Source organism: Lactuca sativa, chromosome 5, assembly GCF_002870075.4.
Source record: "Lactuca sativa cultivar Salinas chromosome 5, Lsat_Salinas_v11, whole genome shotgun sequence".
Classification (NCBI taxonomy): domain Eukaryota; kingdom Viridiplantae; phylum Streptophyta; class Magnoliopsida; order Asterales; family Asteraceae; genus Lactuca; species Lactuca sativa.
Window position 1 is genome coordinate 175140624 of NC_056627.2, and position 25736 is coordinate 175166359.

A 25736-nucleotide genomic window follows, 5' to 3' on the forward strand; every position below is an offset into this window, starting at 1 on the left:
CATCTTGCCCATTCGCCCACAGCAAAGCTTGATCATCGATTTAACTCCTCAATCGTATGACGCATTCATGGTCCCCATCATCGAATGCCTGAAGTTTTCTCCAATCACTCCTACACTTACCAGGGCTGAAACTGTTCCGATGGAATTCTTGTCACAGATCTTTGCCACCGCTCACTACGACAAGGTCTTCGACAGAATCTTCTTTGATGTCTATGAGCACAAGGCGTCGATTTCAAAGCAGCGGTTCTGCTCATTGTTAGGGTTTGACGTGGATTCTTCTAGGGTCAATCCAGAATCCATCCCCATGGGTCATTTGTTCAACGTGTTCTATAACATGGGATACACGGAGGTGCTTACTACGGTGACGAAATTCAAGAAGTCGTGCCTACCTCCACAGTGGAATGGGATGTTCACTGTTTTGTTCAAGGGTTTATCTGAACGAAGTGTCGGGTCTGATGGAGCCAGCCGTTTATTTCTCTCCATAATGTATGGTATCTACAATGGCATCAACATGGACTATGGGTCCGTTCTGTGGCAACAACTCATTCAGAGTCTCTCCTCCACTTCCAGACATTCCGAGATTTCGTATGCTCGGTTCTGGACCATTATCACGAAATGGGTGATGGACAAGTACCACGTCCCCATTGTCGTTGGTGCTCCAATGTCTTCGATTGGTACCTTTCATACCACGAAGATCATTGTGTCAGACGCTTCAAAGTTTCCGTTCAACGGGTCTATTTCGGAAACCATGTATGAGGATGTTCCCATTGATAGTCGGATTATCACGACGTACAAGGAGTTCAAGCGTTCTGGTCCAAGGGATCTTACTCCGGAGATGCTGAAATCCATTCATGACGCCGACAAGCCTGCTCCAAGAGGCAAGAAGGCTGATAAGGGAAAACAGGTGATCAAGGGGGCAAAAGGCCTGTCTCCAAAGAAGAGGAAACCCATCAGGGCTGCTCAATCTCCCCAGCAGAAGAGGAGAAAAACTCAGCCGAGGCGAAAGCTGGTTATCGCTTCCTCCTCAAGCGAATCTGAGGGTGAGAGTTCTGATTCTGATGACTCTCCACGTGGCAACACTCCACCCAGATCTCCGACCCCTGAAGTTCATGTCTCTACTTCTCCAATTTCCTCTCCACCTAAAACCATTCCTATTTCTATTCCCCCCATAACTTCCACTACTCAAATACCACCCACTTCCATCCCAATACCTCCACCAATATTCACCGACACAACCACCACAACCACTGCAGATGTTAGAACCAACGTATCTGATACGGGGGTTCATACTGACGCACCTAAATCCAGCCCAGCACCCAAAACCACTCCAGAAACCGAACCCACGCCTACACCCGAACAAACAACACAACCCGAACCTACCCATACTACCAAACCACCAGCTTCACCACCACCATCTTCTCCTGGTCACGCATCAGAAGGAGAAGAACCACTCCTTGGCGGGGAGAATATGACTTTTGACTCGGTCTACTATAGCCCGTTTCAAGTACAAAGCGATGATGATGACGACGCTCCTGTCACTAAAAGGCATCTCCAGGAGCTCCATGACAAAATTGACTTGCTCATCGCCTCCTCTTCCACTTCTCAGTCATCCCTATCTGAAGCTGCAGTTCAGAAAAAGTGTTGATGCTTTCTCCAAAGCTCAACAAGCTTCCCTTGCTTCTGCAACCACCGCCATAGATACCTCTACCAAAGCCTGTCAAGCTGCGACCGAAAAAGTCGATAAACTATTTACTGATGCCTATTCCCTGTTGAAGTCTTTACAGGAGAGTGCCAACGCCGCCAAGAATATGTTGGAACCTATTGTCCACCTGCTGGCAACACCAGTCGCAACTGAGTTGAAGTCCTTCGCTTCTCTTCATCAAACAATTTTTGACGACAACTCAGCTTTCCGAACAACCATCGAAGAACGTCTCTCCAAGCTTCAAGAAGATTTGGCTGCCAAGAACACTCTCATGGACGTTCTAGCCAGGAAGACTACCGCTCTGAAGATCAAGAGCATTCAACTCTCCAACTCTCAACAGGAGATTGAATCTCTTCGATCTGAAAGGGAGGTCATCAAATCATGTGTTTCGGATGTTCACTCTGCCATCTCCAACATCCTAGAAGCACATGATCCAATTCTTAACTACACTGTGAGGCGTGACCTTGCAGAGAAGCTCGCTCCCGCCCTCGCCCTACTCAGTAATATCGAAGGGCTCCTTGATTTCGTGTCCATTCTGAAACAAGGGGGCGAGAAGGAAATAATGTCTCCACCACCTCCTACTTCCACAGCAACTCACACTACCAAACCTCCTCCAATAGGCCAAGCCTCTGGTTCCGGTGTGAAAGACAAAGACAAAAAGATTGCTAAGGAGGAAGAAGAAGAAGATAATGAGACGATCGCCGACTTGTTGAAGCGTAAAAGTCGACACAATGAGGCTGACATCAGTGCTCGTGTGGCAAGAGAGGCTAAAGAAGCCGAATGTAAACAGAAGGAAGCCCACGACCTTCTTGAGAGCAGGAAAACTCTGTTTCCTTCCTGGACTCTTGAGATGATGATTAAAGAAGCCATCGACACACCGAGTATCTTGTGGCTGCAACCTGTGATCTCTCTAGATCGGTCTAACACTGTCGACTCACAGTTCGACATGCCACTGACCCGAAAGGCTTTTATCTTTCATGCCTTTTCCAACGTTGCAGATTTCCCTCATCCTCATCCACAGGTTGATCGGCACTTAATCAATTTCTATCTGGAGGCTGCTCAACCCCAATATCAGACTTGGAGCACTCAGAAAATTGTTAACGTTCGGGTCTTGAAGCAGTATAGTGAAGGTAACTTCATCAACGTTCGGTTCAAGGTACTTCGGGGATCTGCCAAAACAGAACATGCTATTTCCCTTGTAGATCTTCCCAACCTTAATCCCCATGATTGGATTATCTTGCACAACATCCTCCTCACCAACGAAGCTGAATACGGTCCGATCATCGACCATTTCAAGAGGATGCTCGTGTGCTACATCATGGAAGTTGCATTGATAGATCAGGAGATTGCGAGCGTATTTAAGAAGAAACCTACAATATCTCCTGTTGGCTCTGCCAATGATCTCACCCAAATGCAGATGGGGAAGATTGACTCGAGGAGGAATTCGGTCATGTTTACCAGGAACGAAGGACATAAATGTCTTTTCGCCTTGGTTGACAAACATCTATACACCACTGCCTATTTGGAGCACGTTTTGGGGATCATCCACAGATGCAAGCAGAACACAGCGGATGATATCAAGTACTTTGATGATATGATTCAATGGTACATTCGGTTCAGACATACTATCCTTGCTCTTATCACACGTCTGTTTGATACCATAAAGAAGGCTCCCGCTGCTGGCCCAAGCAAGAAGAAGAAGTAGTCTCGCTCCAATTTGACGCAAAGGGGGAGATTGTTGGGTCGTGTTTTGTGTTAAGTATTGCGTCTATTGGGCTCGTTAGCTAGTCCATTTTGTATCTCCGGTATGGGCCTGTCCATCCGTGAGTTTAGTAGGGTTTAGTATATATAGGAGCTTGGATGCATCCTAGAAGAACGACGATAGAATAGAACGATCAGAAAGTGATTATTCAGCAAGTTTATTATTATCGTTCTTGTAACCCTAAAATCCTCTACAGCGGAAGTTCTTAGTCGAGCTCTGCTGAGGATTGTTTGATCTAATCATTCGACACATATTGATCCATACTTGTGTTATTTACTGCTTTTGCATCCATCGCATTACCTGTTAAGAAGATCTAATCGATCATTAAGTTTGTTAATAACTTATCAATATACGTAGGACTCATCCTCACTTCTCGAAAAACCAAACTCTTTGACTTCTCATCAAAACAAAGATTCCATCTGCGAGATGCTTGTTTTAATCTGTAAATGGATTTCTCAAGCTTACACACTCTATTATGGTGATCTGCATTGATAAAACCCTCTTGCTGACTCATGCAAACATCTTCAGCCAACTTTCCATTAAGGAAAGCAGTTTTGACATCCGTTTTCCATATTTCATAGTCATGAAATGCAACTATGGCTAGCATAACCCTTATAGATTTAATCTTCACTACTGGTGAGAAGGTCTCATCATAGTCAACTCTGGGAATTTGAGTAAAGCCCTTCGCAACCAATCGTGCCTTACACGTGTGTACTTTCCCATACATGTCGATCTTCTTATTGAAGATCCATTTGCACCCGACCGTATTACGACCTGGCACATTGTCAACCATGTTCCAAACTTGATTATCATACATGGACTGGATCTCGTTGTCTATAGCCTCTTTCCATTTTGCAGACTCTGGGCTTGCCATGGCTTCCTTGCAGGTGTCAGGTTCACCCAAATTTATTAGTGTGTTATCTCTAATAAACATATCACCTTCACTTGTTATATGGAAACCATACAACACAAGTGGAACACTAACTCTATTGGAACGTATAAGAGGTAAGGACTCGTCAATCGGTTCAACAGGAGTTTCCTCCTAAGGTTGATCTCTAGTGTTAGACGTTCCTTCACCACTTGATTCTTGAAGCTCTTCAAGATCAATTTTCCTCCCATTGTCCTCTTGGCATATTAGTTCTGACTCTTGGAAAACGCCTCTCCTCGCAACGAAGACACCATTGGCACTCAATCTATAGAAGAGATATCCAAAGGACTTCTGCGGATAGTCGATGAAAATACATTGCTCGCTTCGAGGTTCAAGCTTGTCGTGAGTCTATCGTCTTATGAAAGCCTCGCAACCCGAAACCTTGAGATGTGCCAAAGAGGGAGCTTTCCATGTCGACATCTCATGATGTTTTTTGGCAACGTTCTTAGTCAGGACTAGATTAAGGATATGAGCGGCAGTCTCTAAGGTGTACCCCCAGAATCAGATAGGTAACATAGCTCGATTCATCATGGAACAAACCATGTCCAACAAGGTTCAATTGCGCCTCTCAGCCACACCATCAGTTGCGGTGTCCTAGGTGGCGTCAATTGCGAAACAATTCCGCATTCCATGAGGTAGTCGTGGAATTCAATGATAAGGTACTCACCTCCTCGATCGGATCGAAGCATCTTAATTTTCCTGCCCTGCTGATTCTCCACTTTTTTCTTAAACTCTTTGATTAAGTAGATATACCCATATCTGCTATAATCATTTTTGAAAGTCACATAGAAGCGGTTCACATCCCTTGTGGTGGATCTAAATGGACCACATACATTGGTATGTATGAGATCCAATAAAACCTCAGCCCTTTCACAAGTACCAGTGAAGGTCGACTTGGTCATCTTTCTAGGTAAACAAGACTCGCAAGTGTCATCGTCCCTAAGGTCGAATGACTCCAACACTCCATCCTTTTGGAGTTGGGCTATGCGCTTCTTGTTGACATGTCCAAGAAGACAATCCCATAGGCATGCTTTGTCCAAACCATTGGAAGAATCGATATGAAACAAATCATTTCCTAAGTTGTCTACAACCATCACAATTTCATATATTCCAATACAAGTCAATGCTTCAAAATAGAAAGTTCCATTAAAGAAAGCATTAATAGAACCAATTTCATTATTAAACGAAAATCTAAAACGTGGTTTATACAAACCATGAAAAGAAATAATGTTTCGTGTCATTTTTTACGAGTAGCAACAATTATTCAAATCTAAACCTAACCCACTACTAAGCACTAAAGAGTAAACTCCAATCTTGGTGACAGGCGACACTTTCCTATTCCCCATGATCAAGTTTATCTTCCCATGCTCCACATCCTTACTTCTTCTTAAACACTACAAATCAGAACAAATGTGAAAACCACATCCTGTATCGAGGACCCAAGACATAGCATGTGATGAGTTATTAGATCGAATAGTATAAATACCTGCGAAGGTGGGCTTTATCTTCCCATCCTTGATATCTTGCAGATACTTCGGGCAGCTTCGTTTCCAATGCCATTTCTCGTGGCAGTAAAAGCACTCTGCATCCTGCGGGTTGGAAGAGGGAGCAGCAAGACCAGATTTGGTTCCACTAGAAGAGTTACCATTGTGATACTTTCCCTTGTGGCTCTTAGAAGGAGCCTTCCTCTTCTTCCCTTTTCCTTGCCCAATAGCCAAGATAGGGTCAACCATAGTAGGAGTAGATGCAATAGATTTTCCTTTTAGACTACTTTCAGTAGTCCTTAGTAGGCCTTGAAGCTTGCTTAGAGTGACCTCCTCCTTATTCATATGATAAGTCATACGAAACTGATCATAGCAAGGAGGTAAGGAGTGTAGAATGATATCTATGGCCAGCTCCTCATCGACGTTGACATTCAACTTCAGCAAGGGGTCCACATATCTTTGCATTTTCTACAAGTGGGTCGTGATAGACTATCCATCCTTCATTTTGGTAGTGATCATCGAGGCGATGATCTCGTATCTCTCCTGCCTAGGACTTTGATGGTACCTTTCCATCAAATCTTGGTGCATCTTGAATGGATAGTAGTCCTCGTAGGACTTCTGGAGTTCAGCGGTCATTGTTGCGAGCATGATGCAATGAACCTTTGTAGCATCTCTCTCGTGAGTTTCGTACACAACAATTTCCTCGGGAGTAGCAGTGTTGTGGTCAATCTTCTTCAGCTCCTTGTCGAGAACATACTCTTTCTCCTTGTAGCGGGTGACCATGCGAATGTTGAGGATCCAATCGTTAATGTTGGACCCATTAAACATCACCCTCCCACACAAGTTCATGAGTGAGAATAAGCCAGAAGGGGTTGAGCTAGAAGCGTTGTTGTTGGGAGTAGACATCTAAAAAAGAGAAGAGACAAAGTTTAGATTAGATAAGCATCCCCAATTTAACACCCAAATGAGAAATTAGGGCTAGTACCCAATACAATTATTTTCAATTCAAAAGAGGGATGTCGTCATCTAATTACAGATAAATTGAACGTAGGTAAATGACGATTTACCAATTTCCACCATGAAAAACGAAAAAGACAATTAAGTTTTAAATGAATTGAAATTCCTAGATTCTTTTGAGATTCATTGAACTTTTCAATGGCATGTTTAAATCTCGATATGCCCTTCAATTTTGTGACTGGGATACCGAGGATCACAAACAAGGTGTGAATAACCATGCAAATGTACTTGGTACTTTCGATGTCATTTACCACCTAATCAATGCGTCAGTCAGCCACACACGCTCCATTGATCTATGATAAGCATCGAGCTACCCTTTACCACCCTTGTTAGTTTCAAATTAGTGTGTCGGTTATCCACACACGCTCCACTAATGACTTGGCAAGGTGCAAAGTGTAATTTCATGGAATAGCATCATTTTCACATTTTTTTCTAAAACAACTAAGATTGAGAATTTATAAAAAAAAACATTTAGTTACTTTATAGATAATTATACTTATTAATGAGAAATTAGTTGCCATACCCTACCCATTCGGCTAACGACCCTCCACTAATCAAGAGTGCAGTGGGTAACTGTAACGTCCCAAAAATACAAGCAAATTTTTTTTGTTTTAACACGTTACTAAAACCATAATATCAAAATATCATATAATAAACCATAAGTCATGTGTCTCAAAATATCATAAAATATGTCTCATATCACAACTGATGTCAAATCATGACAAAATATCAGAGTCTAACTCCCAGGCTAAAACTGTGGTGGGTGTCATGCCATCATCCCGAGCCCTTCCCCTTGCTAGCTGAAGTACCTGAAACCAAAACTGAAACTGTAAGCATGAAGCTTAGTGAGCTCCCCCAAACTACCACATACCATAAAATAACATAATAAGCATATACTCGGCCTTGCCCCCTGCATCGGACCAAGATCCGGAAACTGCATCGGAATGAAGTCCGGAACTAACCAAGGCCATGCCCTCTGCATCAGGTCGAAGTCTGGAAACTGACTGAACATAGCATAACATAATCATAACTACTAGCATAAACACATTTACTGCATATTGCATCCTACCGAAGTCCGTAACACATAACACAAAGACATGCTTAAACCACAAAGACATCAAGCACACAGAACTACTGCATCGGACCGACGTCCGGAACTACTGCTGTCTAAACGGGTCGGCATTATGGTCGTAAACCTGTTCCTACTGGAAGGAATACTAACCTCGTACGGCTGACTGCTGAAATGCTGATCGGGTCCTGTCTGACAGCTGCTGCGGTAGCTCACCGACTATAATTCCCATAAAAACACTTAATCAAACACTGATAACTAATCTTAGGATAAAATGACTATTTTACCCTCTGGTCAAGGTCAACGTCCTGGTCAAAGTCAACTTCCAATTGACCTGACTCGCCGAGTTGGGTCGTCAACTCGTCGAGTCCCTATCCTTCCTTCTATTCTCCTACCCGACTCTACGCGTCAAGTTTGGCAAAGACTCACGAGTTCTCCTTCTACATTGATATCGCGTGGACCTTCAACTGACTCGCCGAGTTGTATGAACAACTCGGCGAGTTCCCTTTCAACAGAAGAACACACCCAGTCTATGACTCGATGAGTCGTATGAACAACCCGTCGAGTCTGTCTGCTTCCAGATCCAACTCTTAACCCACTGAGTCCTTACTCTACTCACTACACAGGCTTGTACTACTGAACTTGGAATCTAAGAATCGAGACCCGACTCGTCATCTCAGAAGAACAACTTGTCGAGTCCTTTGCATGCAGATTCCATACAGTCGATTCTAATCAACTTTAGTGGATCCAATTCGTAGATCTAAGCTTCTGGGACTATCTGAACACGTAAAGTTGCTAACTTTACGTGTATCTAAGATGTAATGAACCAATAACACTCATACTTTGCTATTATGGGGGTTACTTGACTAAAACAAATCCATGGCTACCAAAAGGTGGTCTCCTTGAGCTTCTGGAGCTCAAGAGAGGCAAGATCTGAGATATAACTCGATCACAAGGCTTTATCACAAAGGATTTGGGGTTTTTTGAGCTTAAAACCAATAATTTGGGGACAAACTAGATCTATTAGCACAATAAACAAGATGGAAGCTTCATTACCAGAAGGGATGGCCAAAGAGGAGTGTATTCTGGATCTACTTCTTCTTCATTTAGTTCTTTTACCTTCTCCTTCTTCTCCTTGCTCCAAAACGCACCAAAAGTTCCTTCACAAGGAAAAGATCACTCACACACACTTCAAGGAGGCCAGGGTTTCGGGAATAAGTCTCTAGGAAGTGAAGGAGGCTGGTTTGGGGCTATAATGACGTTTAAATAGAGTTCAAACCCTTGAAATTAGGGTTTCATCCAGACTGGTAGACTCGCCGAGTCCGAGAATATAGACTCGTCGAGTCACCAACTTAAACCGCGTTCAAATACCGTCTCTACTCGACGAGTTGGGCTTCTGACTCGTCGAGTACCCCTTAAAAATGAAAATTACTTTATTTAAATCACATACCAGAAATGGGGTGTTACAACTCTCCCCCACTTATCTTAGACTTCGTCCTCGAAGTTTGCTGCTGTTGAATCTATAAATATCTCTGGATAATGCTCCCTCATTTCCTCCTCAGCCTCCCACGTCCACTCTGAATCCTTTCGATGCTGCCACTACACCTTCACTAGCTGGACTACCTAGTTCCTCAAGGTCTTCGTTTTCCGATCCAAGATCGCAACGGGCCTCTCAATATAATTCAAACAGCTATCAACCTGAATATCCTCCAAGGGTATAACTATTGACTCGTCCACCAAAAACTTCCTCAACTGAGAAACATGGGAAGTGTTGTGGATCTGGCTAAGCTCTGCTGGAAGATCCAACCGATAAGCAACCCGACCCACCTGGGCTAAAACCCTAAAAGGACCAATGAACCTGGGGCCCAACTTTCCCCTCTTCTGGAACCTGATAACACCCTTCCAGGGTGATACCTTCAGGAGGACCATATTGCCCACCTGAAATTCCAAGTCTGAACGCCTCTTGTCGGCGTAACTCTTCTGCTAACTCTGCGCAATCTGCAGTCTGCTACGGACCTGCTGGATCAACTTTGTGGTCTTGAGCACCACCTCAGTACTCCCGATGACTCGTTGACCGACCTATCCCCAACAAATTGGGGTCCTACATTTCCTCCCATAGAGCATCTCGAAAAGAGGGCGGTCAATACTAGCGTGGTAACTATTGTTATACGAAAATTCCGCTAATGGAAGATACGTATCCCAATTACCACCGAAATCTAGGACACATGTCTGAAGCATGTCCTCGAGAGTTTGAATCGTCCTCTCGCCCTTCCCGCCCGTCTAGGGGTGGAAAGCGGTGCTAAAATGGAGACGATTACCCATCTTGTCATGAAACCGCTTCCAAAACCTGGAAGTGAAACGGACGTCTCGGTCTGACACTACCGAAAAAGGCACTCCATGTCGTGCCACTACCTCTCGCACATAAATATCGGCTAGCTTCTCAGCCGACATACTCTCCTGGATCGGTATGAAATGCGCGCTCTTGGTTAGCCGATCCACTATAACCCAAATTGAATCCACTCCACGCGTGGTCCTGGGAAGCTTAGTGATGAAATCCATGGTGATATCCTCTCACTTCCATACGGGAATGTCTAACGGCTGCATCTTGTCGTAGGGTCTCCGGTGCTCTGCCTTGACCTTCCTGCAGGTCAGGCATCTCTCCACGTACCATCCGACATCTCGCTTCATGCAGTTCCACTAATAATCGGGTCGAAGATCTCTATACATCTTCTTTGCCCCTGGATGGATGGAGAATCGAGACTTGTGGGCCGCATCCATCAACACCTGTCGTACTCCTCCCCAGTACGGCACTCAAACCCTCCTATGAAGGGTCAATAATCCTCGACTGTCATAAATGAAAGAAGCTACTCGGCCCACAATCCTCTCACACTTCTGTCTCTCCTCCTTTAGGCCTTCAACCTGTGCCTCTTTAATCTGCTCCAACAATGGAGCAATCACCGTCATCCTCAGACATATATCTCTGATCGGAGCTGCCATCGCCTTGCGGCTTAGGGTGTCATCCACTACATTAGCGTTGCCCGAATGATAAAGGATCTCACAATCGTAGTCCTTTACCACTTCTAACCACCGACGTTGTCTCATGTTTAGATTCGGCTGATCCATGAGGTACCTTAGACTCTTGTGATCCGTGTAAATGGTACAGCGGACCCCATAGAGGTAACACTGCCAAATCTTGAGGGCAAACACCACTGCCCCCAACTCTAAATCGTGTGTCGGATAGTTAGCCTCATGAGTCTTCAACTGTCTAGAGGCATAAGCTATCAGATGCCCTTGCTGCAACACTACTCCCATACCTGTGATCAAAGCATCACAGTAGACTACAAAGTCATCCACTCCTTCTGGCAGGGTAAGAATCGGTGCCTCGCACAATCGCTGTCTGAGGGTCTCAAATGCTGCCTGCTGCTCAGGCCCCCGATGAAAGACCACTGACTTCTTGGTCAGTCGGGTGAGCGGAACTGCTATCTTGGAGAAATCCTTGATGAATCTCTTGTGGTACCCTGCAATTCCTAGGAAGCTCTGAATCTCAGATGGAGTCCTCGGGACCTCCCACTGTATCACGACCTCTATCTTGGCCGGATCTACTAGTATACCCTTCTGGTTGACGAGGTGTTCAAAGAACTGCACCTCGCGTAACTAGAACTCGCACTTGGAGAACTTCGCGAAAAAGTCTCTCCCTCCTCAGCGTCTCTAGCACCTCTCTCAGGTGCTCCTCGTGCTACTCCTGAGTCTTGGAATAAACCAAGATGTCATCAATGAATACTATCACAGACTGATCCAACATCGGTCTGCATACGCGGTTCTTGAGATCCATGAACGCGGCTGGAGCGTTGGTGAGCCCGAACGGCATCACCACGAACTCATAATGACCATAGCGGGTCCTAAAAGCGGTCTTCTGCACATCCTCCTCCCTGACCCGCATCTTGTGATATCCTAACCGCAGATCAATCTTGGAGAACCAAGATGCTCCCTGAAGCTGGTCAAACAAGTCATCTATCCTCGGGAATGGCTAATAGTTCTTCACCGTTACCTTATTCAGGTCCCGGTAATCTATGCACATGCTATGCGACCCATCCTTCTTCCATACGAATAGGATTGGGGCTCCCCATGGTAAACTACTCGGCTTGGTGAAACCCTTTTCTAGCGGCTCCTGAAGCTATGTAGACAACGCTTGCATCTTTGGAGGAGCCAACCAATACAGTGCCTTGGCTATCGGAGCCGCACCAGGAACCAGGTCAATCCGAAACTCAACCTGTCTTTCTGGAGGTATCCCAGGTATGTCCCCTAGGAATACATCCGGATACTCTCGCACTACTGGTACGTCATCAACTGTCGCCTTACCCTTCTCTCGGGCATATATAACATAGGCGATGTACCCTGCGCTACCTGCTGAACGTAGCGTCTCGCCCTTGCTGCTGAACAAAGGGATGGTCCACGTTGTGGCCTCTCGCCCTAAATCACTAACTCTCCCCCATTGGGAGTGCGAACCCTCACTAACTACAGCTCACAATCAAACACTGCCCCATTAGGGCTCAGCCAATCCATACCCACTATAACCTTATTCCCTCGTATGGGAATAGGAACCAAGTCCACTAAAAACTGCTCATCAAATAACTGCAGCAAACACCCCCTATGTACTCTTGCGACCCTGATTGTCCTGTCGCCTGCTATCTCAACCTCAAGTGGACAATCCAACTCCCTCGGAGCTCTACTAAACCTCTTGCTAAGCGCAAGTGAGATAAATGATCGGGTAGCCCCCGAGTCAAACAATATTGTAGCTGAAATGTCGTTCACTAAGAACGACCCTATACGAAAACATATAATCATGAGAAACAATCAATATCAATAAAGAGATAAGAGAAAGATACACACCCATCACCACGTCAGGAGTCGCTCGTGCCTCCTCTGCCATCATCTGAAAAGCTCTATTCTTCACCACTGGCGTCTCACTCCGGCCATGACGACTGTCTATAATCCTCAATGTTGCAGGGGAACGTGATACCACCTTCCCTGCTGCTGCTAAACTCAGACACTAGGACTTTTTATGTCCCCTCTGATTGCAATGGAAGTAAATCAGATCAGATGCTGTGGTGGTGGTGGTAGTAGCTGTACAATCTCTACTCATATGCCCGGTCCGGCCGCACTTGTAGCAACCGGTACTACATGCCTTGCACACCCCATTGTGCAATCTCCCACACTTGCCACACCGACTGTGGCTCTGCTGTGTACTAGATCTATGATCTGATACCTTGGGCTTTTTTCCCAAAGTCCCTGTGCCAGATGTCGCCTCTGGCTTCCTCTTCTTCTCCAGCTCCAAATCTATCCCCCTCTCACGAGCCCTCGCAATCATATCATCCAGCGTTTTACAGTTGGACCGGCTCACAAACTGGCATATATCACTCCGCAACATCTCATGATAACGGGCCTTCTTCATTTCCTCATCAGCTGCGTACTGAGGAACGAGAAGAGCCCACTCCCTGAACTAGGCGGTAATCTCTACCACCATCTCTGTAGTCTGGGTGAGATCCTGAAACTCCCTAGCTAACTATTGCACCTCAATAACCGGTGCAAACTCAGCTCTGAACCTGGTAGTAAAATCAGCCCAAGTCATCGCATCAAGTGCTGCGTCATCCCCGATGACATGCCCGATCTCCTCCCACCAATCACGTGCCCTGTCCTTTAGAAGACAGGATGCTAGTCTGACCTTCTCCCCCCGGGACATCTGGTGGTGCAGAATGCGTTGGAGACATCTGCCAACCACCTAGTACTCGCTATGGGCTCCTGCGCCCCATGATAGTTTGGAGCTCCACAAGCCCAGAACTCCCTGAAGGTGAGTGTGCACGACCCCATCATGGCCGCCACCTTAACGCGGAATGTGCTCAACCTCTCGTCCATCAGCTCTAGAATACCCTCCTTGATCGAACCGAATATCACAGGAGTCTGCTCATGTATGGTGCGAGTAACCTCTGAGGTGAGGAACTCTCTAGTCTGCTCATCTAGATGCTCGGACCCCGAGCTTGATCCTGATCCCTCGTCGGCTCCTGAATTGCCGACTGCTGGCCTAGGACTTAAAACCACCATTCTGAAAACACACCATGATAAACGTCAGAAACACTGATATATCTCGAGGGATCACTACTACAACAAGTTTCCTGGTCTCATCTCAGCCTTCCTTGACTCGAGTACGGATCCTCTGCTTTCAGTAGTATGGGACCATACTACCTTCCACATATATCCGTACTTTCCTCAAGAACTGCCTCGACTCCACCAAGTCACTTCTACTGCTACTGATCTCCGCTACTCTCATCCTAGGCTTTCCCTAGGGAAATATCTGACTCCACCCAAACCGGTCCTCAACTGCTGAAGGCCTCCTTATAATGCAAAATAGCCATCACATGAATACAATCACATGTGACGAAGTTCAGATAATCCTTTGAGTAAAAGACTTGTCCCTACAACGGTTAGACCCAAACAAGAGTTGTGCAATAGGGCCAAATCCAGCACTCTGAGACTATTCAACCCTGATCACATGTGACGTGACGTATTCATCTAATGGATAACTCCCATCACTCATAGTCCCACACAGCACAAAGCAAGCAACATTCAGACACAGGAAACTACTCAAGTATATCTATCCTCATAACGAGAAACTGTACTAGCATATAATGCTAAGCTCATACTATCAGGCATAACCTTAACAGACTATCCTACTATTGTCTACTAAATACTAGCATCCAATTCTCATGAATCTGAAGCACATATAGCAGACACGTAAGGCATCCTCCCAGATCCTTAGTCCTATTCTAGCATGCTGTTCTACTGAAACGGAAACAAATAATCATAATATAAACGTGTATGGGTAATTTGGGAGCACGTACTTGAGCTCGGTTGATCGCATGAACCACACCCTTTTCTCTTTCTCAAAAATTGTTTTCCTTTAAGTTTCTTTTGTCAAAATCCTTAGTTTGAGTCCAGTCATACCCGAAAGTGTGCTTGAATCCCTCAAACCAAGGCTCAGATACCAACTTGTAACATCCCAAAAGTACAAGCCAAAAATTTTTGTTTTAACACGTTACTAAAACCATAATATCAAAATATCATATAATAAAACCATATTTTGTGTGTCTCAAAATATCATAAAATATGTCTCATATCACAATTGATGTCAAATCATGACAAAATATCAGAGTCTAACTCCCAGGCTAAAATTGTGGTGGGTGCCATGCCATCATCCCGAGCCCTTCCCCTTGCTAGCTGAAGTACCTGAAACCAAAATTGAACCTATAAGAACGAAGCTTAGTGAGCTCCCCCAAAATACCACATACCATACAATAACATAATAAGCACATACTACGCCTCACCCCCTGCATTATACAAAGATCCGGAAACTGCATCGGACTGAAGTCCGAAAACTACATTGGACCGAAGTCCGGAAACTGCATCGGACCGAAGTCTGGAAACTAACCAGGGCCTTGCCCTCTGCATCGGACCGAAGTCCGAAAAATGCATCGGACCAAAGTCTGGAACTAACTAGGGCCTTGCCCTCTGGATCGGACTGAAGTCTGGAAACTGCATCGGATCGAAGTCCGGAACTAACCAGGGCCTTGCTCTCTGCATCGGACCGATGTCCGGAAACTCACTTCACATTGCATAGAATAATCATAACTACTAGCATAAACACATATATTGCATACTGCATCGGACCAATGTCCGGAACACATGACACAAAGACATGCTTGAATCACAAAGACATCAAGCACACGGAACTACTGCATCGGATTGAAGTCCGAAACTACTGATGTCTAAACGGGCTGGCATTATGGCCATAGACCCATTCTTACTAGAAGGAAAACTCACCTAATTCGGCTAACTACAGATATGCTGATCGGGAACTGTCTGGCTGCTGTTGCGATAGCTCACCGGCTACAATTCCCATAAAAACACTTAATCAAACACTGATAACTAATACTAGGGTAAAATGACTATTTTACCCTTTGGTCAAGGTCAACGTCCTGGTCAAAGTCAAGTTCCAGTTGACCTGACTCGCCGAGTTGGGCCGTCAACTCGTCGAGTCCCTATCCTTCCTTCTATTCCCCCACCCGACTCTACGCGTCGATTTTGGCAAAGACTCACGAGTTCTCCTTCTACAATGATATCGCGTTGACCTTCAACTGACTCGCCGAGTTGTATGAACAACTCGTCGAGTTCCCCTTCAACAGAAGAACACACCCAGTCTATGACTCGTTGAGTCGTATGAACAACTCGTCGAGTCCGTCTGCTTCCAGATCCAAGTCTTAACTCACTGAGTCCTTACTCTACTCACTACACAGGCTCGCTACTACTGAACCGGGAATCTAAGACTCGCGACCCGACTTGTCGACTCAGAAGAACGACTCGTCGAGTCCTTTGCATGCAGATTCCATAGAGTCGATTCTAATCAACTTTGGTGCATCCAATTTGTAGATCTATGCTTCTGGGACTATCTGAACACGTAAAGTTGCTAACTTTACGTGTATCTAAGATGTAATGAAGCAATAACACTCATACTTTGCTATTATGGGGGTTACTTGACTAAAACAAAGCCATGGCTTCCAAAAGGTAGTCTCCTAGAGCTTCTGGAGCTCAAGAGAGGCTAGATCTGAGATATAACTCGATTACAAGGCTTTATCACAAAGGATTTGGTGTTTTTGAGCTTAAAACCTACAATTTGGGGACAAACTAGATCTATTAGCACAATAAACAAGATGGAAGCTTCATTACTAGAAGGGATGGCCAACGAGGAGTGTATTCTGGATCTACTTCTTCTTCCTTGAGTTCTTCTACCTTTTCCTTCTTCTCCTTGCTCCAAAATGCACCAAATGTTCCTTCACAAGGCAAAGATCACTCACACACACTTCAAGGAGGCTAGGGTTTCGGGAATAAGTCTCTGGGAAGTGAAGGAGGATGGTTTGGGGCTATAATGACATTTAAATAGAGTGCAAACCCTTGAAATTAGGGTTTCATCCATGCAGGCAGACTCGCCGAGTCCGAGAACATGGACTCGTCGAGTCGCCAACTTAAACCGCGTGCAAATCCCGTCTCTACTCAACGATCTGGGCTTCTGACTCATCGAGTACCCCTTAAGAAATGAAAATTACTTTATTTAAATCACATACCAAAAATTGGGCGTTACAGTAAGAGTAGATACCCAATGACGGTCATTTTATAGGCGCTTCCTTAAACACCCCTTATAGACCAACTTCGTGAATGAGGCCTACTAACAGTAAGACTAGCTTATTTTATACAAACATATATATATATATATATATATATATATATATATATATATATATATATAATTATTAATTTTATAATATTATAATAGTATAAGGGTTGAATTTTAAACTTGTAAAATTCTTGGGTTTAGAATTTAAATATTTCAAAATTAAAACTATTAATCAAAAATTTAAGTTCCAAAACTCTAGGGCAAGTTTTGAAACTTTTCAAAACCTTCTAGATCAAATTTCAAATAATTTAATTAATCAAATAATTTGTGATTATTTAAATTTGACCTAACTCATTTATGGCAAGATAATTCATATTAAATAATACAAATAATTTATTTTATCATATAAACAACTAATTATCTTATTATTTAACAATTATCTTCTAATTGGATGAGGATAATCAATACCATATTGAAAAAATTGAATTTTATCTGTTAAGAACGTTTATGGTAATTATCCCAACCCAATTCTAGTCAAAATCTCGAAAAATTTGTTAACAGACGAGCCGACTCGTCGAGTCACAGACTGGACTCGTCGAATTCATCAGGGGACTTCACGAGTTCATCAGGGAGAAGCAGTTTTTTCGATTTTTTCAGCTTTTAAAAATTTAGCTATGCATCAAATACAATAGAAAAACAACCTAGGCGTTGATACCACTGATGGGTTTTGAGTGAAACATCAATCCTATGGTGCACATGCAAACCTTAAAGCTTTGATCTAGGTTTTTCTAATTGTACATGCAATAATCATCCAAATCTTGTAAACCCTGAATCTGGCATACAAAATCAAAACCAACATAAATAAACAAGTAAGAATGTTACCTTTCAATTGTAACTTGAAGATCCTTGCATTTGACAACTTAGCACCTCAAATGTGATGCCTCTAATAGATCACAAACACCAAAAGCAATTGCAGAATATTAGAGAGAGAGGAGGAAGCTAATTTCGGCTCTAGGGATCCTTAGGTTTCAGTGTGGCCGAAAATCAGATGCCAATGGAGTCTTTATATAGGTGAGGAATTAGGGTTTCAGTCAAATACCTAATTCGGTTTCTTAAGCCCTAATCAGCCCATAGGAATCTTCCAGAATACCTAGCCTTGGACGAAATCTAGTGGGCTTGCACAAGGATTTCATCCACCCCTTTCCTTAGGGTTCCTTAGCCCATATTGCAATTATCGTATAATTACAATATCATACCCCTTAATTCAATTAACCTCTTTTGACCACAAAATTAATTCTAAATTAATTTTGACCAATATTAATTAAATAATATGATTTCTCTTTTAATAAATAATATATTATTCTCACAATATATTAATAAATATCATTTATCCTCTTTCTCCATTATTCATCCAGTCAAGTTGCTTTGGTGAAGGCAACCCAAAAGGACCATGCTACTATCGGGTCAACTACATACCAATTATAGTTATGGGCTTAGACACCTAATCTAACATGTACTACTTGTAATATATATCAGATATATTTCCTAAATATTTTGTTTATATAAATAAAATAATCACTTTTAGGTAATATAAATCACATAAAAAATATTATTTATTACTCTACTACTTATAGTACGAGTAATCTGGATTGAAGGGCTGTATACGGTTATTAGATTTCAGAACAGCTTAAATGCTAAAATGGTCATGCCCTCTTGTGTTTCATATCTGGCCCTCGTCTGTACATGGTAGTACGTGTAGTAAGTAATATTTATCATACAAAATACACGTGAAGTATCATTATTTTGTGTAAACACATTTCTAGCTTGTGAAATATTTGTTTAAATACTTATATGCTATAAGTAAACAAAAATCGTTTTAAACATCAATATTTACATATGTTATGTTGTGAAAATAATACAACTAATAAAAATAACATATACATTTCGACTACAAATGTGCTATGACTGTATAGACGGTTATCAACTTAGTAGTTTCAATATACCTCGTACATACATAGAAATATATAAGTTTATATACTTATACAAGTTATAGAACTTGTATCTTAGGCTCGTACATGGGTTTGTGTACACTACCCTAAGTTTTATCAACTATTTAAACAAGTATCGTATACTTTTGCGTGTACGCTTATCAAATATACTTGTCGTTTATCCGTTTATCCGTATCTGTCGTTGTTAAGTATAACTTTGGCAGATAACTTTATCCGTATATCCATTGTTTGTTTATCCGTTCTCCATACAACCATGGGCTTGGTTACTTTCAAAACTATTTTAAGTATGCAATTACTTATGGAACATAACGTTTTGGCTTTCAAAGATTCATTACAAACACAACTTTATGTATGGATTTACTTATACAAACAATACATTTTGGATTTAAAAGACTCATTGCAAACACTGTTTTAATTGTTGTTATACATACAAAGAAAATACTTTTTAGATCATATTAAAAGTTGTTAGGTCCAGCTTAGTGTTGCGTCTATTGGGCTCGTTAGCTAGTCCAATGTTTATCTCCGGTATAGGCCTGTCCATCCGTGAGTTTTGTAGGGTTTATTATAAATAGATGCTTGCATGCATCCTAGAACGTGATGATCAGAAACGATTAGAGAAGTATTTTGAAGTATATTCATCATTCTTGTTTTGTAACCCTAGAAGTCCTCTGCAGCGGAAGTTCTTAATCGAGCTCTGCTGAGGATTGAGTAATCTAATCATTCGACTCATTGTGATCCATACTTGTGTTTTATTTCCTTGCTTTTTACGTTCTTTACTTACCTGTTACGAAGATCTAATCGATCAAAGAGTTTTTATAACTCATCAATTGGTATCAGAGCAGGAGGCTGTGTAATCGATACACATCTTTTATGTGAAAGAGTTTACGATTAGGGTTATTCCGCATTAACTGATATTTATTGAGCCGTCATTCCATAATTGACGTAACTCAGCATTTATTTGTTTTGCCCTAATATTACGTATTACAAGTCTGATCTTTCAAACAGGTTAAACGATCAAGCATGGACGAGTCACAATCAAATCCTATCAACATCTCAAATAGCATTGGATCAACGACAAAGATTCCTATTCTCTACACCCAGGATTATGAAGTCTAGGAGCATCATTTTGAAGATTATGTCATCGGATCTGAAGATAATGTATATCTTATTTGGGAAGCAATCGTGTCTGGACCATTCGCTCACTCAGGAACTTCAAAGATCATCAAAACTCAGAAAGAATATTATGATCTGTTAAAAGATGTAAAAGACGTTGCTCAAGACGAAAAGGAAAAGTTTCAGTGCAATATCAAAGCATTGAGACTAATCCGATTCGCTCTTCAATCTGATACATTCAGGTTAGTGAGTTCCTGCAGTACCGCTAAAGAAATCTGGGATAGGTTGCGAGAGCTTTATTCCACCGATGAAGATTTGGAGCATTCCATTCAGACGTTGCTGTTGTCTGAGTTTGGTGAATTTAAGCAGAATTCTGATGAAACTGTTACTCAGACATTCGATCGCTTCAATCATCTTCTTAGCAAGATGATCAAACATGATATAGAAAGGAAGCTGATTGAACAAAAGGTCACCTTCTTGAATGGCCTAAGACCCGAATGGAGAGCTGTTGTGTCTACAGTCAAAGCTCATGAGCAGTTCAAGTCTTATTCACTAGCAAATCTGGTGGGAATTTTGAAATCCCAAGAAAAGATTGTCATGCAAGAGAAGAATGTGGTTTCAAGTTTGGGGTCCTTGGCCCTCCTGTCTAAAGGCAAAAATATGGTTGATGATGAACATCTGAACCTAGAAGACTATGATCTTACTTCTGAAGATTATGCAATGATGGTGTCTAATCCAAAGAGGTTTATCAAGAAAAGGTTCCCTACCAATAAGAACCGAAATTGGCAGGGAAGTTATAGTTCTGAAAAGGTCAGAGAGGAACCTAAGACAGAAGAACCAAAGAAAGAGGCAAAGGTTGAAGGAGATTCTGGTGTGAACTGCTACTATTGTGGAGGAAAGAACCATTATGTCAAAGACTGCGTTCTGAAGAAAATGGCAGAGAAAGATGAAGAAAAAGATGAAGAGACTATGTTGATGAAAAAGTTGGATGAGATCAAGAGGAAGAAAGTTGCTACTAACCCTTCTATGAATGCTCTTATTGTGCAGGGTTCGGCAGCAGATGACGAGTTTGGTGGCGTGCAAGTATGGTCTACCGACTCTGAGGATGATGAAGTAAGGAGGCCCTCGCATGGAAAGGCGTATGTGGCAAGAGGTGACGAAAGCAGTGGGAAATGTTTGATGGTGACTGATGTATCTCACATGAGGGGATACAATACTGATGGCGGAAAAGAGGACACCAAGGAGCGAGAGGACGTATGCTTCACAGCAAAACCTCTCAGTGTGAAGATCAATGAACTTGATGAATTGATCAAGAAGGTACAATCTCTTTTTCTTTCATTCAAAGTCCCACAAAAATCATATGAAAAAGAATTAAATAGCCTAAATTCAAGAATTTCAAATCTGGATAGTTGTTTAACTCAAACAAGGGTCACCAATTCTAACCTAACTGACCAAATAAGCAGGGTGTCATCCAAGAGTGAGGAACGGAGGATGTGGATTGAGCTGAAGGAGTCAGAGCTGCTTAAGTCTAAGGACAAAAACATTTATTTACAAAGAGACAATTTAAAACTTTTGAAACATAGAAATGTTTTTTGTTTAATTGCTAAACGTCTTTATGCTAATATCACTCAATTGCATCTGAACTGTGAAATAGGGCAGAAAATTCATCGCATGATTTTACCCTTCCTTGAGTTTAAGGAGGATGAAATCGATGCTGAGGCATATAACTGTGAAAGTGTTGTTTCATCTGATGATGTAAATCCCACCTATATGTATGGTCTGGACAAAATCGAATCTTTTATAAAGTCCAAGGACCATAAGGACATGTTGAAAAACCTTTTGGATGAAAACAACAAACTGAAACTAAGGACCGAAACCATACAAAAATTTGACTCATTGAATGCCAACTTGAGCTCAGAAAATAAAATTGATGTTGAAAACGCGTCTGAGCTTAATGAGGATGATGATATGAGCGTAATTTCTGTAGAGGATGAAGTCGATTGTTCTGAGTTTGTCAAGAGCGAACCCGAAAACCACAAAAATCTTATTTCTGAAAATTCTGTGGAGTTTTCTCGTTTGTCCCAGAATAAGTCTCCCACTCTAGAATAAAGGGCTGTTGTGTACCAAAAGGTGAGGACAACACCAAATCAAGTATATAAGGTCATAGGAGTAACCGAACATCAAACAGCCGAACTCACTGCCATAGTGAATGAAGATAATGCAGATGGTTGTGATGAGTTTTTCTGGTATGCTCCTATAGATAACGCTGACGAAACTGTTGATCTATCAGAGCGGACGTCCTGGAAAACCAAAGGCAGATATGTTCCAGAGCCACTGAACAAGCCTGATAACTTTGACGTGCCATGCACTAGTGGTACAAAAGAAGTTCCTGTAGAAGAAGTTACTTCCACAAGCGAAACATCATCTGTGAGAAGTGAACCGGCTGACAAAAAGCAGAAGCAAAAGGCTAACATTCACAAACAGCCAAAACAAGTGAAGGATCAAAAGCAGCAAAGAAATCAAAGATACAAAAAGAATCTCTCTGAGTGAAAGCAGTTTTGGCGCTCTCAAAACAATCATTTCTCTTATCATGACAAAAATTCAAAGTTAGTGAAAAGTGTTGTCAGGCCACAAGAGGGCAATAACAACCGAAAGGACAAGTTCGGTTCAGAGAACACCAGCAACCAAAAGCATAGGTTCGGTTCCAAAAGCAAGAGCTACCAAAGTTCAAGGTTCGGTCTCTCTAATGATCAAAAACAAAATGGTCACTTAGAACCTCACGTCAGGAAACATTCTCAGTCAAAATTCTCTCATTCTAAACCTAATTCTGTTCCTGCTCAAAGTTCAAATTCTTCAAAGGATTTGAAAGGAAAATCGAAGGTTTCCACAGTCAAGAATGACCGAAAGCAATCCAAGGCCCAAACATCAAAACCTGAAACCAAAGCGACTGTAACTAATCCTAACAAAATCAAAGTGTACACCATTAAGAAGAAAGATGAAACAACTTTAATAAAAAGAACATATCTTGTTGATGTTTCTCTTACTATTCCTATTCCTGTGAAAGGCTCACGTAGACCCAAGAAACTTTGGGTTCCTAAATCTGCTTAATTTTTGCAGGTTATTTGTGACGAGCAGTTCGACGAAGAATGGTATATTGACAGTAGCTGCTCACGTCACATGACAGGGAGAAAAGAGGAGCTAAGGGAGTTTCAATCTCTTCAGAATGGTGGGAATGTCAAGTTCGGGAACAACTCATATGGAACGATAAAGGGTTATGGGATGATAACCAATGGTGATTTCACTATAAGAAAGGTGGCGTACGTTGAAGGACTACAGCATAACCTCATCAGTGTATCTCAGTTTGTTGGAGGTACCGGTCTTAAAGTTTCATTTGACGATGAGGGTTCGGAAATAATAGAAAAGAAAACAAAAAGGGTGATTCTCAAATCAGAACGCAAAGGCGAAATGTTTCCTCTCAATCTCAAACTTATCAAAGGAAATCCGGCTATCTGTCTGTAATCCAAAGCTCATTCTGACGAAAGCTGGTTGTGGCACCGAAGGCTCTCCCATCTCAACTTCAAAGATATCAACAAGCTTGTCACTGGAGGTCATGTTTGGGGTCTTCCATTGCTCAAGTTTGATCGAGAACATTTGTGTGCTGCATGTGAAATGGGGAAGCAGAGTCGTCAAAGTCACCCATCTATTATAAACACTAAAGTTGTTGAACCGCTTGAGTTACTTCACATTGAATTATGTGGTCCATCATCTATCAAAAGCATTGGTGGTAGCAAGTATACTCTTGTTATCGTTGATGACTTTTCACATTTTACATGGGTATTCTTTCTGAAGCACAAATCTGAGGCTACTCTCAAGCTAAAGATGTTTATTAAGCAGGTTGAAGTGCAACTGAGGAAAATCGTTCGCAACATCAGAAGCGACAATGGACTAGAGTTCAAGAATAAAGAATTTGAAGACTTTTTGGCAGAAAAAGGAACCAGTCACAACTTTTCAGCACCCTACACCCCTCAACAAAACGGAATTGTCGAAAGACGAAACCGATCTTTGTATGAGGCGGCCCGAACCATGCTAAGTTTCGCTTCTCTACCTTTATATTTCTGGGCTGATGCTATTGCTGCAGCATGTTTTACACAGAACAGGTCCTATCTCAACAAGCGTTTTTCTCTCACTCCTTATGAGATCATCAATAACAGGAAGCCGAACGTTAAATTCTTCCATGTATTTGGCTCACGATGCTTTATCTTCAACTCTAAAGAACATCGTAACAAGTTTGATGTTAAAGCTGATGAAGGAATTTTTATGGGATACTCACTCACTTCAAAAGCGTACCGAGTTTTAAATAAGCGTTCGAGGAAGATCGAAGAAACGTATTATGTGACTTTCGACGACAGCTACGTAAAGAAGCTAAAAGCCACTAAAGAAGCAATTGGAGAGATTTTCATTCAAACAGGTCAAGTCACGGCCTCGATTGCTAATTTGTTTGAATAGTTTGTAGAACTATTCGATGAACCAGAGAAAGCTACTCTCTCAGAAGCCAAGGCAGCAGACAACAAAATCAACCACCTGAAGCAAATCGTCGAAGATGCCGCCAAACGAATGGATGAAGGAGAACATGTTCCAAACGAACCTCCAAAGAATGGTGCTTTAGTTGAGGGGGAGAATCCACCTTCTTCAAAACAACCGAGCTCACAAATTAGGGGGAGAATTCCATTCCAGTTCCACCCGAAAGCTCAACTGCACATGAAATCCCAACACCAACCGAAAGTCCTGTAGCACCAAAAAGTCAAGCTACACCTGAAAGCTCATCTGTCTAAGGGGAGAATGCCAATGTGTTTTACGACGATGATAGCCAATCTGAATTAGAAGAAATGGTGAATGCTGAATTAGATCCATCCTATGATCCAAATTACCCTGCTCTTGTCAAATGGACCAGAGATCATCCCATTTCACAGGTAGTGGGTAATGTCTCCGAAAAGGTCCTGACCCGATCTCAACTGAAGGCCAAGCAAGCATCTCTATTCTCAAAAGTAGAATTCTGCATGTTTAACTCTTTCGTCTCAAAAGTTGAACCGAAGACAGTTAATACTGCTCTTGATCACTCTGACTGGGTTCAAGCTATGCAAGATGAACTCAACGAGTTCGAAAGAAATAAGGTTTGGCGCCTCATTCCAACTCCTAAAGACGCCTCAGTTGTTGGTCTCAAATGGGTCTTCAGAAATACAATGGACAAGGAAGGCAATGTGATCAGAAACAAAGCTCGTCTAGTAGTGAAAGGATACTGCCAGGAGGAAGGAATTGATTATGAGGAAACTTTTTCTCCAGTAGCGAGGCTAGAATCTGTTCGAATATTTCTGGCCTATGTTGCACATAAGAACTTTGAAGTCTACCAAATGGACGTAAAATGCGCCTTT